The sequence below is a fragment of the Camelina sativa genome, chromosome 19 (genome assembly GCF_030686135.1).
Source record: "Camelina sativa cultivar CO46 ecotype springtype chromosome 19, ASM3068613v1".
NCBI classification, from domain to species: domain Eukaryota; kingdom Viridiplantae; phylum Streptophyta; class Magnoliopsida; order Brassicales; family Brassicaceae; genus Camelina; species Camelina sativa.
Genome location: NC_141898.1, coordinates 16,554,706 through 16,569,890, shown reverse-complemented (window position 1 = coordinate 16,569,890; position 15,185 = coordinate 16,554,706). Strand labels below are relative to the sequence as shown.

The window sequence follows — 15,185 nt, the reverse complement described above, 5'->3', positions numbered from 1 at the left end:
CAAGCATATCACATCCTTTACTGATTTGAGCCTTAGATGTCCACATGCATTCAAATCAACCATTTCCTTTAACATTCATTAATCAAGAACATGAATCAATTATATGCAATGCTTAAACTCATTTGGCTTGGTAGTAAAAGGTTTAGAGACAATGATGGTCTCTCTTTAGAGTGGGGCTTATCAATATCAAGGTTCTCTCATAAAAAATGGATTGAGCTTTAGAAGAATGCTAAAGGTAAGAACACTTAGACACATACAAGAACAAAACCTTGTCTCCCAAAGGCACCCAAAGTGTTTATCCTATCAATCTAAACCCAATTGATCCTAGTGCTACCCTTTAACTTCTTCTCTTCTCTTTCACCCTTTTCTCTGTTGATTTTAAAGTCTTAGGAGAGGTTTCTTATTTGATCTTTCTAGTGGAATGAGAGATTCTTACTTATTTGCTATGGTTTTCTTTTCTTCTTATTCTTAAGACATAAAAGCATTTTGCTAAACTCTTCTTTTTTTTTCTTTTTTTTCTTTGACTGAAACCATCTTTAAACAATATCATACTTCCCATTCTTTCACTAGACTTTGATTTTACTTAAAAACATTCCCCTCCTAAAGACTCTAACCTTTTCTTTCTCTTCTCCTCTTCTCTTTTCTTTCTTTTTCAAACAACCAAATCCCAAACCCAACAATGAAATCACCTAGTCCTATCTAGTTTGGAAAATGCAAACTAGAACTAGACAAGGCATTATTCTTGTCAGTTCAAACCTAACACTTTCTACCAAGCTCAATCCCAAAAAGGCCTTACACACTCAAGAATAAACATGGCTTGAAAGAAGGGTTGGTTAGGGGTATTGGAAACTGATTTTAATGATTCAATCAGCTACTTGGATCAACAAGAGTGGTAAAGAGGAGAAAGATGATCCAAATATGTATATGATATCCATGAGTTTAAAGCAATGCACACATTGATATTTAACAGTCAATATTAAGTTCTTATAAGTAGGAAATGGTGTCAAATCACAACATGCTTCAATTTAGACTAAATACAATGCAGGAATTCAAGGCTTGGTTCAATCTTATGCTTCTAACCACTCAAGTAGCATCAAAGTACTATTAACTTGGGCATTGATCCTAGTCTAGTGAATTAAACAAGCTAACAAGGCAAAACTCATCATAGATCCCTAATGCAAATATTATACAATCCTACATGAAACATGCTAAACAAGATGCTATTATGCAATGCAAACTACATGAACACTCTTTTTTTATAAAGATTTTTGCAAAAATTTTCAAATTTTTAGGGTTTTTCTATGCCTTAGATGCTATGCAAGTATTAACATGATGATGCTAAAAATTTGAAATAAGAAAACAAAACACAACATCAAATGCTATCTCAAACCCTCCCCCAAACTTAAATCACACAGTCGTCTGTGTGAAAGAAATTTGTAAGAGGATTCAAAATCAAAAACAAAACACAACATCAAATGCTATGGTATTTACAAGGGAAGGTGATAGTGGTACCTCAAGGATTGGAGAAGAAACTCTCCACATCCTCTTGCATGCGGTCAAAGGTGTAATTGGGGTCTTGTTGATGACTTGGAGGTGGAGATTGGGGTAGCTCGACGATGGGAATCGACCGGAACTCGGTCGAGTACGTGCTCGAGTGGGGGGGTCGAGCTGGACCGCGAGTCTCCTTTTCTTCTTCCAATTAAACTCCCTTGCTTCCCTGACCATGAAAACACCAAAACAAATATCAAAATAACAGAATTCTAATCATTATGTACAGGGATACCTTAGGGACTTCCTCCCTAGTGAGCTTGTTTAAAGTCACTAAGCTTGACCCTTGATGCCTTTTTAGGCTTGAGGAGCATCCTAGAGAAGCATTGTGTACTTCTCAGGTGTTTCCTTTGCTCCCAAATACTTCTTAACTCTCTGACCATTAACTGTGAACTCACTACCATCCTTGTTGAGAAGTGTGACAGCCCCAAATGGTAGGATCTCCTTTATCTCAAAAGGGCCTCCCCATCTACTTTTCAACTTCCCAGGGAATAACTTGAGTCTTGAATTGTAAAGCAAAGCTTGGTCTCCAGCCTGTAGGTCTTTGATGAGAATCTTCTTATCATGGAAGGCTTTAGTTCTTTCCTTGTAGATTTTGGAGTTTTCATAAGCTTCCAATCTGATTTCCTCAAGCTCATGCAATTCAAGGCTTCTCTTAGCTTGTGCTGTCTCTAGATCCAAGTTCAAAAGTTTGATTGCCCATAGGGCTTTGTACTCAACTTCAACTGAGAGATGGCAAGACTTGCCATAGACCAGTTGGAATGGAGTTCTTCCTATAGGTGTCTTGAAAGCTGTTCTATAGGCCCAAAGTGTTTCATCAAGTTTACTAGACCAATCCTTTCTTGTTGCTCCTACTATTCTTGATAGAATGGCCTTGATTTGTTTGTTTGACACTTCAACTTGTCCACTTGTTTGGGGGTGGTAGGCTGTAGACACCTTGTGTTTAACTCCATACTTCCTTAGCATTCCTTCAAAGATCTTGTTGATGAAGTGTGTTCCTCCATCACTAATCACAGCCCTTGGAATTCCATACCTTGGAAAGATTATGGTCTTAAAAAGTTTAAGTACCACTTTGTGATCATTAGTAGGACTGGCAATAGCCTCTACCCACTTGGAGACATAGTCCACTGCCACTAATATGTAGACATTCCCATTTGAAGGAGGATTAAAAGGTCCCATGAAATCAATTCCCCACACATCAAATATCTCAAATTGGGGTTTAGGGCATCTCATTCCTTCTTGTGATATTTCCCATTCTTTGGCAAGCATCACACTTTGTGATGAACTTGTGAGTGTCCTTGAATAGTGTAGGCCACCATAGGCCAGCTTGTAAGACTTTCTGGGCTGTCTTGAAAGTTGCAAAATGGCCTCCATAAGTAGAACCATGACAATGCCCTAGTACTCCTTCAACTTCATTTTCTGCTATGCACCTCCTAAACAACCCATCTGATCCCTTTTTATATAAGTAAGGTTCATCCCAATAGTACCCATTGATGACCTTGAGGAGCTTTTTCTTCTTATAAGGGTCCATATCTGCTGGGACTTCTTCACACACCTTGTAATTTACTATGTCAGCATACCAAGGTAGATCTTCACTTTCAAGTGCCATCCACTCCTCCATCTCATCCTGCTCGATCGTGTGCCCAAACATACTTGGCCGAGTGCATGCTCGAGTAGGCGGTCGAGTTGGAGGCCGAGTTGTCCCTATTTGCATCAGCTTCTCCTCAGACATTGAATCATCGATTGGAATTTCCTCCTCTATCCTCATTCGGGACAAATGATCAGCTACTCCATTCTCTATCCCTTTCTTATCAACTATTTCCATGTCAAACTCTTGGAGAAGCAGAATCCATCTTAACAACCTTGGTTTTGTGTCCTTCTTTGAGTAGATGTGCCTCAAAGCAGCATGATCGGTGTACACAATTACCTTGGACCCTACTAAGTAACTTCTGAATTTTTCAAAGGCAAAGACCACTACTAGAAGCTCTTTCTCTATTGTTGAATATCTTCCTTGAGTTTCATCCTAGGTCCTGCTTGCATAGTGAATAACATGCAGCTTCTTATCTTTCTTCTGTCCCAGAACTGCTCCTACTGCAAAATCTGAAGCATCACACATAATCTCAAATGGAAGATCCCAGTTTGGAGCTTGGACTATTGGGGCTGTTATCAAAGCAGCCTTGATCTCCTTGAAAGACTTCAAGCAATCTTCATCAAAGTTGAACTCAGTCTCCTTGCAAAGCAACCTTGTCAATGGCCTAGCTATCTTTGAGAAATCTTTGATGAACCTTCTATAAAATCCAGCATGACCAAGAAAGCTTCTTATGTCCTTGACTATTTTTGGTTGTTGAAGTTGAACCATGACTTCAATTTTTGCTTTGTCAACTTCAATACCCTTCTCTGAAATCTTATGACCAAGAACTATCCCTTCTTCAACCATGAAGTGACACTTTTCCCAATTCAAGACTAGATTTGTCTTCTCACATCTCTTTAAAACTCTGCATAGATTAGTAAGACAAGAAGAAAAGGAATCTCCATAGACAGAGAAGTCATCCATAAAAACTTTAACCACATCCTCAATAAGATCAGAGAAGATTGACATCATGCACCTTTGAAAGGTAGCTGGAGCATTACATAATCCAAATGGCATCCTCCTATATGCAAAGGTACCATATGGACATGTGAATGTTGTCTTCTCTTGATCATTGGGATGAATAGGAATTTGGAAAAATCCAGAATATCCATCCAAGAAACAGTAATGGGTATGATTGGCTAATCTTTCCAACATTTGATCAATAAATGGAAGAGGAAAATGATCTTTCCTAGTAGCAGAATTAAGCTTCCTATAGTCAATGCACATTCTATGTCCTGTTATGGTTCTAGTGGGAATTAACTCATCACGATCATTCTTTACTATAGTGATTCCTCCTTTTTTAGGGACACAGTGGACTGGTGAGACCCAAGTACTATCAGAAATAGGATAGATCACACCAGCTCCAAGCAATTTTAGAATCTCTTTTTTGACTACTTCCTTTAGGTTGAGATTAAGCCTTCTTTGAGGTTCAATACTAGAGTAGGATTCATTTTCAAGGTGGATTCTATGCATGCAGAGACTAGGTGAAATTCCTTTAGTGTCATCCAAAGTATAACCAATAGCTTTTCTAAACTTCTTTAGCTCAACAACTAGCAAATCAAGCTCTTCCCTACCCAAGTTAGCATTTACTATCACAGGATAAGTAGAGTTCTCACCTAAAAAGACGTATCTTAGCCCAGAAGGGAGAGGTTTTAGCTCTACTTTTGGTGCATTCAGTTCATACCGGTCGTATGTGGAGGACTCGACAGTGGACTCGGTCGAGTAGTGTTGGTGCTCGGTCGAGTGTATGCTCGAGTGGGTGGTCGAGCTATCCGTATTTGCTGTTTGAATTGACCAGACTTCCTCTCTTAATGCTGGTAAACCCTCAAAAACCTCTAGATGGTGTGATTCTCCACAGGAGTCCAATATATCTTCATAGGCCTTGGTTTCTTCATGGATGAACCCTTCCTCTCCACTTTTGGTCAAAACAGTTCTAAGGTGATCTTGTTCTGCTAGCTCTTCCATCAATTCTCCTGATAATTTGTCCAACTCTTCAACCCAAAAGACTTGTCCTCCAATTGTTGGTTTCTTCATAGCCTCTACAATGTCAAATGTCATTTTGAGGTCTTCTCCCAAGTTGAGATCAATCTTCCCTTGTCTCACATCAATTATTGCTCCTGCTGTAGCCAGGAAAGGTATCCCCAAGATCAAAGGATCTTTTGGTTCTTCATCCATTTACAAGACTACAAAGTCTGTTGGGACTTCCACTGCTCCAACTCTAACTGGTAGATCTTCCAAAACACCATGTGGTAATCTTATTGATCTATCAGCTAAGATTAGGGAGATGTTGCATGGCTTATACCTTGTAAACCCTAGGCGCTTAGCAACTGATAGAGGCATTAGGCTTACTGAGGCTCCCAAATCACAAATGCATCTATTGAAGGTGAAGGGCCCTATAGAGCAAGGTAGAGTAAAGGAACCAGGATCTCTTAGCTTTTGAGGGTTCACTTGCTTTTGGATTATGGCACTACACTCATGGCTGAGAATCACCATCCCTTGAACTTCTTTGATCCTTTCCATCACAACATCTTTCAAGATTTTTTGGTAAGGAGGGATCATCACAAAGGCATCTATTAGAGGCATCCTAAGCTCAATCTCTCTAACTTGTTTGTCAAACAATACCTTGTATTTTTCAACCATCTGTTTCTTAAATCTTTCTGGGAAAGGTAGTGGAAGCTTGTAAGGAGGAGGAATGAACCGGACTTCTTTTTCTTTGGAGGTAACTGGATTGATTTTCTCCTGAGAAGCAGCTCGATCGGGTACTCGACCACCTACTCGGTCGAGTGAGTGGTCGAGTGGTACGTCGAATTCAACGGTGTTTTCATTATGAGATTCTTCTTGTTGGAAACCCTCCCCTTCTTGAATTCCACTGTCCTCAGTGTTGGGATGTGCTCCTAGCCGTGTTGGTAAGACTCTTCCACTGCGAAGATTGATAGCATTGGCAAATTTAGTAGTTTGCACAATAGCTTTGCCCTTGTGATGGTCATGCTTTGAGGCAGAAGCTTGGTGATTCTCCATAGTCACAATCCTGGATGTCAGTGTGTCAAACTTGGCATGAAGTTCACTGTAAATATCATCTATCCTCTTGTTCAGCTCAGCAATTCTGTTTGCTGCCTCAATCTTCCCATTGGTTTGCCCAATCAACAACTGTTGTATCATTGCGCTTAGGTCTTGTTTCTGGCCTTGGTTAGTCTGAAACCCTGGTGGGGGACACAATTGGGGCTGGAACACTTGTTGTTGCTGCTTGGGTGCATAGTTGTGCTGTTGTTGAGGCTGAGGATGTGGATAGACTTGGTCTTGAGGGTTGGCTACATTGGTGCTCCTATAAGAGAGGTTGTTCTGCTTGAATCCTCCACCTTGGTTGTAGCCTTTGTATCCTCCTCCTTGGTTCTGCATATAACACAACTCAGCAAACTCCCTATCTCCTTCTTGGACTGGAGCTTCTTCTTCACCAATGAAGTGAATGGTTTTTGACTGGCTTAGGAGAATCTTGTCAAGCTTCTCATTGACCATCTTTAAATCCTGCTTGTATTTGTCCTCTTGATCAGTGGAGGGGATCCTCATGGTTCTATCATAATCTTCATTATAATTACCATCTGACTGAGCAAGGTTCTCAACCAATTCCCATCCTTCTTCCACATTCTTGTTGAGGAAGTTGCCATTTGAAGCTGTATCAAGAAGCATTCTTATCTTGGGAAGCACCTCTCTATACAAAGTGCTTAGAAGGGACTCATTGCTGAAGCCATGGTGAGGACACTGAGTTTGGAATCCTTTAAGCTCTCCCCAAGCTTCACAAAAGCTCTCATTATTCCTTTGAGCAAACCCAGAAATTTCATTCCTCAACCTATCAGTCCTTGCATTGGAGAAGAACTTGGCCAAAAAAGCTTTCTTGCATGCATCCCATGTGGTTATTGCTCCAGTAGGAAGAGTCTTCTTCCATAGATGAGCTTTGTCTCCAAGGGAAAATGGGAATAGCCTTAACTTGAAGCCATCTTCACTTACTCCATTGATTTTTGTGAGTCCACATATTCTGTCAAACTCATCAAGGTGATCTAGAGGATCCTCCATTGGCAACCCATGAAATTTGTTGGCTTGTATCATGGAGATCAATCCACTCTTTATTTCATAATTATTATTTGCCACAGCAGTAGGCACAATACCAGCTCTTTGGTTGTGTGTGTTACGTGCATCCCCATCACCAATGTGTCTAGGTCTATGATCATGGTGATCTTGCTGCTCCATGACTACTTGTTCTTCTTGTTGTTGAACTACTCTTCTTTGCTTATGTCTCAAACCCTTTTGTAGCCTGTGGATGTTGTCAATAGGCCTTTGAAGACTGTCTTTGCCTTTTGACCTTGTGTGGGTGGTCAAGTTGACTGGGAAGTAATGGCTATTTGGATCCGGCTTCTGACTCGATCAAGTGCTCGATCACGGCTCGGTCGAGTGGTGGTCGAGTGGGTACCTGAAACTCAAGACAGCCAAGCAAAGGAAGATTCGAGTTCAGTAACTTCACAAGTGTTTAAACGAACTTAATCTTAGACTAATAATGATCCTAAATGTCACAAAACACAAACTCAAATGGGCAACGGCGCCAAATTGAAACTGATTATTTTTGTAGGTGGTGGTGAATGATGTATGGAATGATGAATTATGAATGAATGGATGTCAGGGTGTTTCAATTCCCCTTATGCAATTGTAGTATAAGAGGTGTCAATCCAATCTGAGTGTTTGTGAACAATCAAGATGTGCATATGAGTCTAAGTCAAGCCAGATGTAAAGGTTGTTTGTCACTAACAATCCTATGATGAAATGGAAAGTGCAGAAAGTAAAACTACAAGAACTAGGAGCTAAATGCAAATGGAACAGAGTGATTATGACAAACAGAAATAGAAACTATAGAAATGCAAGTATTGAACTAATGCAAGGTAAGTAATGAACATGATACTAAAGGAATGCAACATAAATGCAACTAGGGTGAAACAAGACAAACACAAATCATAAACACAAGTTCTGGGTTGGAACTCGAGCAAGCTCTCGATCGAGTGCTGATCGAGTGCTGATCGAGTGCAGGGTCGAGCTGGACAAATACGCAAAACAGAGCAACACAAGAAAAACAGAGCAATACCAAAACGAATCAAACAACGATCAAACAACAGGATTTAAGCTAAGAAATCAATAAACAAGGAAGGTCTTGAGGAGGGATTAATGGGCTGGACTATGATTGAGGTCATCTAACTTGGTCAACAAATCTCAAACAACTTGAGCTAATCTGTAGACATATATTTCTAAGACATGTTTAATCCACTCTCATGGCAAGAAACAATCAAACTCATGCATCTCTAGACTTGTTCTCACAAAGTAAAGAATCTACACAAGCAGGCATTAAGCAATATGTCAAAAATCAAACAAGACTTCTAATCTCTTAGCAAGCCTAATGATAGTCTCTAGATCTAGCCTTATCTATGCTCCTTAGACATTGGTGTGATGCTAAGAGGCTTGAAATCAGATCCTACCCTCTCAGATATAGGATCAGCATTAAGAACATCTAGCCTAGAAGAGATCTACAACAATCAAGCTTGACCAAATCAGACAGACCTCAAACACAACCCAGCCTAACCCATCCTCAAGATCCTAAACAACTACTCACAAGCATACATGATGAACATCAAAATCATAAACCCAGAAAATACTGAAACTTGCATCACTAGAAAGATAAATCAAAGATCTACAATATTGAAGAAAGAACCAAACTCAAATTCTCAATATTAAGAAAGTTATGAAACCAACAATATTGAAGAATTTAGTCTTTTTCTCATTTTAAAAGAAGTACAAGATCTAAGAAAATAAAAGTGCAAAAGGAATAATTCTAAAAAAGGTAAAAACTAGGTTTTTGACTCTCTAAAAAGCTGGACTCTTTTGGTGGCTGCAGGTACAAGCCCTTATATAGAAAATGTAGTGGAAGCCCTAAAAACGCTAAAAGACAAAATAGCCAGGCGGCTCGACCAACTCGACCTGGTGCTCGGTCGAGTGACCGGTCGAGTTGGCTCCTCTTGTGCTCCTCCCACTCCGTCGAGTCCCTCTCAGCACACGGTCGAGTGTCTGGTCGAGTTGGACTCCGGACCTTGGTTCTTCAGCCTTAGCTCTCTTGCTTTCTCCTCATGATTGCTTCCATGCTCCTTAAGCTCCAAAATCACCTGTTTATGCATGAAAAGATGCAAATGCAATGCAACTAAACTCTAATGCAAGAACAGTCCTAAAGCTATGCAATAATGGTCAAAATGGATAGCAAAAGATGTGAATATATTAAGGGAAAACAGGGTAAAATATATGAACATCAATAGACCATCTAGAATCAATGTCCAAGTTACTAGTACTATGATGCAAGTTGAATGAGCTGTACTTAAAGATTTTAGACAAGCATATCACAACCTTTACTGATTTGAGCCTTAGATGTCCACATGCATTCAAATCAACCATTTCCTTTAACATTCATTAATCAAGAACATGAATCAATTCTATGCAATGCTTAAACCCATTTGGCTTGGTAGTAAAAGGTTTAGAGACAATGATGGTCTCTCTTTAGAGTGGGGCTTATCAATATCAAGGCTCTCTCATAAAAATGGATTGAGCTTTAGAAGAATGCTATAGGTAAGAACACTTAGACACATACAAGAACAAAACCTTGTCTACCCAAAGGCCCCCAAAGTGTTTATCCTATCAATCTGAACCCAATTGATCCTAGTGCTACCCTTTAACTTCTTCTCTTCTCTTTCACCCTTTTCTCTTTTAATTTTAAAGTCTTAAGAGAAGTTTCTTATATGATCTTTCTAGTGGAATGGGAGATTCTTACTTATTTGCTATGGTTTTCTTTACTTCTTATTCTTAAGACATAAAAGCATTTTGCTATACTCTTCTTTTTCTTTCTTTCTTTTCTTTGACTGAAACCATCTTTAAACAATATCATACTTCCCATTCTTTCACTAGACTTTGATTTTACTTAAACACATTCCCCTCCTAAAGACTCTAACCTTTTCTTTCTCTTTTCCTCTTTTCTTTTCTTTCTTTTTCAAACAACCAAATTCCAAACCCAACAATTAAACCACCTAGTCCTATCTAGTTTGAAAATTGCAAACTAGAACTACACAAGGCTTTACTCTTGTCAGCTCAAACCTAACACTTTCTACCAAGCTCAATCCCAAAAAGGCCTCACACACTCAAGCATAAACATGGCTTGAAAGAAGGGTTGGTTAAGGGTATTGGAAACTGATTTTAATGATTCAATCAGCTACTTGGATCAACAAGAGTGGTAAAAAGGAGAAAGATGATCCAAATATGTATATGATATCCATGAGTTTAAAGCAATGCACACATTGATATTTAATAGTCAATATTAAGTTCTTATAAGTAGGAAATGGCATCAAATCACAACATGCTTCAATTTAGACCAAATGCAATACAGGAATTCAAGGCTTGGTTCAATCTTATGCTTCTAACACTTCAACTAGCATCAAAGTACTATTAACTTGGGCATTGATCCTAGTCTAGTGAATAAAACAAGCTAACAAGGCAAAGCTCATCATAGATCCCTAATACAAATATTATAAAATCCTACATGAAACATGCTAAACAAGATCCTAATATGCAATGCAAACTACATGAACACTCTTTTTTTTTATAAAGATTTTTGCAAAAAATTTCAAATTTTTAGAGTTTTTCTATGCCTTAGATGCTATGCAAATACTAACATGATGATGCTAAAATTTGAAATAAGAAAACAAAATACAATATCAAATGCTATCTCAAACCCTCTCCCAAACGTAAATCACACAGTCCTCTGTGTGAAAGAAATTTGTAAGAGGATTCAAGACCAAACACAAAACACAACATCAAATGCAATGGTATTTACAAGGGAAGGTGATTGTGGTACCTTAAGGATTGGAGAAGAAACTGTCCACATCCTCTTGCATGCTGTCAAAAGTGTAGTTAGGGTCTTGTTGATTACTTGGAGGTGGAGATTGGGGCAGTTCGACGATGGGAATCGACCGGGACTCGGTCGAGTACGTGCTCGAGTGGGGGGGTCGAGCTGGACCGCGAGTGTCAAAATTCTGACCTTACTGCTGGTAGAACTGTTGGTAGAGTGGGGTGAGATGGGAGATGGGAGGGTAACCTGGATATCCTGGATAAGCAGCTAGAGGTGGGAAGCCATAAGGTGATCTGGGCTGGAACTCGACCAAGTGCATCTGGGGTGCTCGGTCGAGTGGGTGCTCGAGTGACCCGGTCGAGTGCCTCGAAAATTGTTGTTCTCGGCTACTTGAACTCCTCTTCCTCTGATTTGGCTCGTACATTGAAGCTCTAGCTGGGTCCACAGGGTTTGCAACTCTTGAGAGTGCTCTAGTTGAGCTACTCCTCCTCAAAGGACTTGAATTGCTTGGAGATGAGTTTGCACTCTTCAGCTCAGCAATCTCCTTTTTTAGGCCCTTGATGGACTTAGCCATATTGGTCACCTTCTTCTTAAGCTTATCAAACCTCTTCCCATGCCACTTGCTCCACTTTTGTAGGAGAGTCAACCTCTTGCTAGTCTCTCTCACTCCTCTACTATCCCTTGGGTTGGGCTCATAATCTTCAAAGTAAAATTGCTCCTCCCCATCAGCCATTTGTACATCTCCAGCTTCATCAACTCTAGGTTGAACTATCCCATCAAACAAGAACTCATCAGCTGGCCAAAAGTCAATGTTTGCTCCTTCTTGAATGGTGGTGAGCTCTTGGTTAGGTACGATCAACTGTTTTTTCCCAACTGTTGGAAGCTCAAAGTTGAAGATGTGATTTCCTTGATGCATTTCCTTGGCCAATATGAGAGTAGAGGTGAGGTAGCTTGAGTCAATCCATCTTGGCAAAACCTTCTCTCCTCTAAGTTGGACCTTGGCAGCTTGTAGTATTGGAGTGATGATGCCTCCAATGGCTAAGGCTCCTCTTGACCCTTTGTTTTGTAGCTTGCCTACCCAACTTCTCAAATATATCATGTGGTCAATGAGCACCATTGCAAGGTCAGTCTCCACAGTGGTCCCAAGAATGATGGTTCCATTTCTTGCCTCAAGGATGATTCCATTGAGAGCCATGTCAATTATCTTGAGCTCACCCTCATTGAGATTTCCAGTCTCCTTCCTAGCAAATAATGTATTTGCTAAGACCTTGTGGAAGTACCTTAGGACTGGGCTTCTTATCTTTGAACTCTTGGTCTTGGAGGATGAATAGGTGATGTTGTCTCCAATGGTTTCCCAAATGGCATAGAGCTCCTCTCTTGGTATCATCAAGCTCCTATTACTACCAACTTCAAAACCAAACACATTTGCTATCTTCTTTAATGAAAGCTCATAGTTCTTCCCCTTGATTGTGAAAGCAATATGACCAGCTCCAAACTCATCATCATTCCTTGCATATGTGTGCAGCTTGACTGTGGCTAGAAACTCACAACTTTCTTCTTTATACCCCTCCATGCAAAGCCCCATGAACTTGGTTAGGTTGCTCTTCTCAAAAAGATACTCCACATCTTCATCAATGGCTAGCTTCTCCATGGTTTCCTTGTGTGGATACCTAGTTCCCAGGAACTCCATTCTCATGAAGGCTTCATAAAGTTTCCTCTTTGTCAATCCACAAGATTTTGCTTCTCCATCATCCTCTAACTCTTCTTCTTCACTTTCTTCCTCACTTTCACTTTCAATCTCCTCTTGCTCAATCTCAACTGCTGGCCTCTTCCCCTTGGCCTTGTTTCTCCTCACGAACTCACTAAGAGTTGGCTCCCTTTCTTCTTCACTTTCAGTTCTCTCAGGATCTTCCTCAACTGACTGATTTCTTGAACACGACATCTGACTCGATCGACCACTCGGACCACCACTCGGTCGAGTGCATGCTCGAGTGGGGCGTCGAGTGGTTCTTCCAGCTTCTCTTCTTGATTGTAGGCGATCATCACAACGTTCCATGGAGCTTGCAGCCGCTTGTTGAGACTTCCTAGTAATCCTTGAAGACATTTTCGAATAGAACTGAAGGGAATAGACTCAAAGCTTAAGGTTAATAGGTTAGTGACCCAAAAACTTAAAAGAGGTAAGCTTGAGCAAATGATGAACTGTGAGAGAGATTTTAAAACTTGATGTTAGTTGTTTTGAGCAAATGAGAGAGTGTGAGAGATATAGGATCGTGTAAGGCTCTATTTAAAGAAGCTAAGGGGACAAGGAGACAAGGGTGGAGCGTCCATACCATTCAAATTTGAAATGGGAATCTTTTACCTGCTTTTTGCTGGCACTCGACCCCACACTCGACCAGCACGTGGTCGAGCTCCTTGACCAAAGTTTGAAATTTCAAAATTTTTCTTCTTTTTCTTCCCTCCACTCGATCATTCTAGAGAAATGAGAATCGAGTGGGCCTTACTTCTTTGCCAACTCGGTCGAGTACCTCTCGTGGGCTGGTCGAGTGGGCTTGCAAATCTCCTTCTCCAAGTCTAAATCTCTCCATACCCATCTACACTTTCATTGAAAGGCCTGTCCAACACAAACATAAAAGAAAACACATCAAAACTACTAAGAAAATAAAGCATATTTACAAAGGATACCTTACGGAATTCCTCCCTAGTGAGCTTGTTTAGAGTCACTAAGCTTGACTTTGGTTGCCTTCTTAGGCTTTGTTTAGATACCAAGGAGGTGATGAAATCCTCCCTGGCACTTCTTGATCACTGTGAGTCTGATCCTTGATCACCTCACCCTTAACACACAAACCATATTTCTTCTTGATTTTGAGCCTTGGTCTTGCTTTCCTCAAAGACCTCTTTTTTAGCTTGACTTGGAGATCCTTAACCATACCAGTCAACTCTTGAACTGACCTCTTAAGCTTTTCCAGATAATCTTCTTGAAGAGAGAGATTGTCCTTTGGAGCTGCCACTTCACTTAAACCTTCATGACCACCCTTGTCCTTGATAGTAAAAGGTTGATCATCAATGGTGGACTTGAAGTCAGTGTGCCCAATCTTTTGTGCTATAGAATAGGGCATCACACTGATAGATGCTCACAAGTCACATAAGCACTGGTTGTAGTGAAGATAGCTAAGTGTGCAAGGCAGATAGAATGGACTTGGATCCTTAAGCTTAATTGGGATGATTACTCCTCCAAGGTCTTCAAGATCCTTCTCATCTTGAGCTTGAGCCTTCTTCTTTGATAAATCAAGCAAAAAATCCTTATAGAGAGGATATGGATCATACTGTTCCAAGGCAGGTCCTCTTTCTTCTTCTTGGTAAGCAATGATGATCTCTTGTATGGCCATCACTTCTTCTTGTTTCTCATCACAACCTCTTCTTTCAAAGCTTTCTCTTCCTCTTGTTGCAAAGCCAACATTTCTTTTTTTCTCAATGATTTCCCTTAGTTTCTTAAGCTTCTGTGCCTTGAAACGCCCTGGGAATGGTAGTGGAGGCTTGTAAGCAGGAGGGATGTACTTAGCAGGCTTGACAGCTTCTGACTCGTCAGCTCGATCGACCACTCGAACACTCACTTGGTCGAGTGCTTGCTCGAGCACCTGGTCGAGTGCAATACCGGATTCAGACTTCTTTGCACATACTTCACTCTGAGCTTCAAGAAATGACCAATCCTCCCCAACTTGAACTTCACTGTCCCCAGTGACTTCTTTTTCAAAGATATGAATGGCTTTGGCAGTAAACTCCCTTGGGTTTTGAACTGCTTTTCCAGGGAGTTGGGTGGGTTTTGGAGCTGAAGTAGATGCTATATTGCTCTCCATATACTTCACTCTTGAGTTCAGACCTTCAAACTTCATATTGAGATCATTATACTGTGATGTTAACCTTTGATTCAACTCAGCAAACTGTTTGGCTTCCTCAATCTTTCCATTGGTTTGCCCAATCAACAGCTGTTGTATCATTTCTCTTAGGTCTTGTTCCTGGCCTTGGTTAGTCTGAAACCCTGGTGGGGGACACAATTGGGGCTGGAACACTTGTTGCTGCTGCTTGGGT

The 15,185-nt window shown here is 40.5% G+C and overlaps 1 non-coding gene across 1 annotated transcript; it reads left to right on the top strand.

Moving 5' to 3' along the window:
• The first annotated feature begins 6,917 nt into the window (after positions 1-6,917).
• LOC147920672 (small nucleolar RNA R71) lies at positions 6,918-7,024 on the top strand. The gene has a single exon (XR_015591900.1). It is a non-coding gene; the product is annotated as a small nucleolar RNA R71 (small nucleolar RNA).
• The last annotated feature ends 8,161 nt before the right edge of the window (positions 7,025-15,185 follow it).